The sequence below is a fragment of the Salvelinus sp. IW2-2015 genome, unplaced genomic scaffold, assembly GCF_002910315.2.
Source record: "Salvelinus sp. IW2-2015 unplaced genomic scaffold, ASM291031v2 Un_scaffold1922, whole genome shotgun sequence".
In the NCBI taxonomy this organism is placed as follows: domain Eukaryota; kingdom Metazoa; phylum Chordata; class Actinopteri; order Salmoniformes; family Salmonidae; genus Salvelinus; species Salvelinus sp. IW2-2015.
The window spans coordinates 30,665-35,171 of NW_019943280.1; positions in this window are offsets into that span (position 1 = coordinate 30,665).

Consider the following 4,507-nt stretch of genomic DNA (forward strand, 5'->3'; position numbering starts at 1 on the left):
GTGCCCGGGCAGGAGTTGAGATAACTAGAATATATGTAAAATGAAGTTTGCTACGTGCTGGCTACCTGCAAACTCTATCAGTAAAGGGCTAGAGACTTCCAGAAAAGTGTGAGATATAATAATCCTCAAGCAGAACAACTAACAATGCCCTTTGTGGACAATACTATCAGCCACAGTGACAAGAAGGTACGAGTACCAGACACGTGTGTCCTAGCCGGGGACTGTGGTGCCTCGTGTGCCTTGTCCGACGAATGTGGATCCATGTCAGTCTGTGTGGCCGTAGCTTAATTAGTGTGGACGATGGGTGTGTGTTGTGTGTGTGAGAGAGTGTGGGAGAGAGTTGTGGTGAGTGTGAGTGTGTGTGTGTGTGTGTTGTGTGTGTGTGTGTGTGGGTGTGTTGGTTGTGTGTGTGTGTGTGTGTGTGTGCGGGTGTGTGTGTGTGTACGATGTGTGTGTAGAGTGAGTGAGTGAGTAGGTGAGTGAGTGACGTGACGGAGTGCAGTGAGTGAGTGATGGACGTGGAGTGAGTGAGTGAGGTGGTGAAGTGAGTGGTGTGAGTGTGTGGAGTGTAGTGGACGTCGTTCTAATCTTCTTGTGGGGACCAGAAGTCCCTACAAGAATAGTAAACAAAGTAAAAAATTGACCAAGTGGGGACATTTGTAAGTCCCCACAAGGTCACAATGCTATTTTTCATAGGGGGTTCTGTTAAGGTTAGGAATTAGTGTTAGGGTTAAATTAAGTTAAATATTAAGGTTAGGAAGCTAGAGTTAGTTGTAGGTTAGGGTTAGGAGCTATGGGTTAGGTTAGCGGTTAGGGATAAGTTTATTTTGGGTTAGGTTAGGGTTAGGGTTAAGGTAGGGTTAGGGTTAGGTAAGAGTACGGCGTGTTAGGCATTAGGGTTAGGTTAGCGTTTTAGGTTAGGGAAAAATAGGATTTTTGAATGGACTGAATTGTATGTCCCACAGGTTAATCTCCTGTGTGTGTGTGTGTGTGTGTGTGTGTGTGTGTGTGTGTGTGTGTGTGTGTGTGTGTGTGTGTGTGATGGGACTACTCTAGCTCCCTACCCATTAGCTACAGTCTGAGCCCTGTTCCATCTCTGCCAGCATTCAGAGAAAGAGCCCCCATACACACAGCAGATTCCTCAAAACCTGGGGGCGGAACTGAGATCAAATTAAAACCTACCAAAGCCATGCATTTTATAATTAGCCATGGACTCTCTTTGGGTTTCATGTCCTGGCATGACATGGAGTACAACTTAACCTTTCTTAACTCAACCTTAACCTTTCTCACATCAAGGACATTGCAAAAAGTGAATGCCCCACTAAACCACCTAAACATCAATGTGTGACCACAAAGACATGAGAKCATGTTGCATTAGCTATGCCAGTAACTGTGACTACTAAGCTATAGGCCTTGATAATAATCATWAAAAAATMACAAGCTATGCATCAGAGGGGCCCCCAACTGAGATGACATCACTCATTAGCCACAGTCACTGATGCTCAGATGTGGCCCTACTGATGTGTGAAGCAGATGCGTGTGAGTGCCCACAGGGCCATAGGAGGCATGTGCCTCGTCAGATTTGTCTTTTTTTTCTGATGTTAAATTAACTACTACATTTCATTTTAAGCCCACATTTTATCAAAATTATTGATAAAAGATCTGTCAGGCAACAAGTAATTTAAGAAGAGGAGTAACAGTACACTATAATTAAAGATATGTTTGTGGTAGACTAAAATTGAACATTAATTATTAACCGTCTGTGGGCCTATGTAGTGCCAATTAAATCATATTATTTTGTAGCCTATGTTAAATAAAATACTTTGAGTTACACAACTCCTTCATTCAAAATACTATATTTTCCACCGTCTTGTTTGGTCAATATAACCTAATTTACAAACTCCATATTTTTCAATCCCACCGCATTTGTCACGTTCCTGACCTGTTTTCTGTTGTTTTTGTATGTGTTTAGTTGGTCAGGGCGTGAGTTGGGGTGGGCATTCTATGTTATGTGTTTCTTGTTGGTTAATGGGTTGCCCTGATAGTGTTTCTCAATTAGAGGCAGTGTTTTAAGTTTCCTCTGAATTGAGAACCATATTAAGGTAGGTTGTTTCACATTGTTTTGTTTGGGGTGGTTGTCTTCCGGTTGTGTATGTTTGCACCACACGGGACTGTTTCTTTTGTTCGTTTTGTGTAGTCATTTTCTGTGCGTTGGCCGGTTCTCGTGTTATGTAAGTTCGTATTGTTCAGGTCTGTTGACTTCGTTTGTATTATTTTGTAAATTCTCAAGTGTTTTTCGTGTTCGTGTCTTTATCTTTAATAACATCGTTATGTCCTATAACAACGCTGCGCTTTGGTCAATCCATATCTCCTCTTCAAGCGAAGCGGAGCGAGAACACCGTTACAGCAATTTTTGCCAATATATTAAGGGTACATCGCATTTGGAAGCTTTAAATAAAATATTTTACAGCAAACTAATTATGTCGACTGTAATGCTGGATAATTAAGTTGTTCACATAACTTAAATTAGACTTTATGGCCACAAAACCACTGTTAATCAAACCTGGAGCTGAGGTAAATTAATAATCAATAACTCAGGTGCATACAGAGTTAACCTGTCACGATAGCGGCAACGCGCGTCAGATCACCGATGAAAACAAAACTGACGTGCGCTGATGGAGAGTCTCTGTTTTCTCCACTGAACAATCCGTACGTTTCACGTCGGAGCACCTCAACCAGCGGAGAGTTAAGTCAATCGACTTCTCCACACAGACACAGAACGGAAGACAACTCGGTCTAAAGTCTACGCATGACAGTGACCATATTTCTCACGCTGTCGTGTTCCCACCGGGGGGGTGGTGTCAAGCATAGCGACAGAGAGATTTCCCACAAGACTACTGCTCGTTGGACTGACTGAGTCTGAGTCGTTGGGTGGCCAAGGTGGAGAGGGAGAAGCGACTGAGACCCTTTGAGAATTTCCAACAGCTCCTCATATTTACWTTGTCTTCTACTCCGACCCGACRAGCGGTCTTCAGCATCGCTCTCCCTGCGACTACAGTTCACTTTATCCCGCACGCCTCCTGTCCTTGCGCGAAGAACGCAGAAGCTCCCCATCCGACTGCCGAGGTGGAGGAGACCCGGTCCTCGGAAAGGTAAGACAGTCTGAGTCTATTAACGGCACAATTACACTCGAGTAGCCTAATTGTTTTCTAACAGGCTTTCCAGATGATCAAGGACACATGTGGGAAGTTCTCTTTCGTTTCGTTCCTTTTTCTCACCAAACATTTTACGCACATTGGAACTTGAGTGCGTCATTAAAATAATTAGCAAAGCTAATGGTTTTACCAAAGACATGCAATAAAATMGAGTTTTACGCAGATGTGGTAGTAGCCTATGAAGACTTGCTACTGGGAGAGTAGTGCATGTGTGGACATTGTAATGATAGGAAATGAAAGACAAGGCACCATTTTTTTGTCAATGTTGTTACAGCCTTCTGACAGCAAATCTATTGAATATCCATAATAGYAATTTTGACATGGGTAGGCTTTTGTTCCTTCCATCATAATACATGATGTCAAATGTAGTAAAATTGGGTCTATTGACATCGTACCATGTTGATGTGACAAGGATGGTTTTCAATGGTTTTACAGTTGTGGAATTTTTGCATAACTAAATAAATATTGTTTGTTGATACTACCTTGACAGTYCATAGAGAAGCGCAGGACGGATCGAGCTGCCATATGTCATTGTGGTCTTTGACCAAGCAGAAAWKCTATATCATTTTAGTTTCCTTCTTGATATAGACCAAATAGTTATGGATAATCGTATTCAGGATARAGTATGCTGTGTAGGTCCGTATTGATGCTGTGTGAGGTGCACATATCGCAGACTACAAATACTTAAAGTTTTTCCATTATAAAGTTAATTACTTCCATTTTTCATCAGCAACCTATTATATACATTTCGTATAAGTGAAAGTGTGACTTAGGCTCATGGTCAAGGCCACTAGGCCTACTTTATACGTATATCTTTTGTTGTTGAAGGAATTTCTACTGCAATATTTCTCTTGGTTGAATAGTCTGTACTTCTGAAGGCCCTGGGGTCAAACGCAGCAAACTATAATTTCCCCTCAACAGCCTACTGCAGCAGTTGTTTGGCGAGATCACCAATTCAGGCCTATTTTATACTTTGATAACTTTTCTCTATTATACGTTTCACCGTAGGCCTATGTGTTCTATAGCCTAGCATAAATGACACCTTAAATAAATCAAACATAGCACTGTGATCTATGAATACTGATTAGATATGAATATAAAGTCACACTGTGCTATCTTATCGTCAGCATTCATATCCTGCTCGAATGAATCATGTCTATGATCCCTGGTGTCACGCGTTTTGGCACAACTTTAACATCTCTCTKTTGCTTATACATCGTGGGTCCTGCATATTGGCCCCAGAGGTCTAATTTACTAAATCATCTGTGATAATAATAACTGGCAACCGGTGC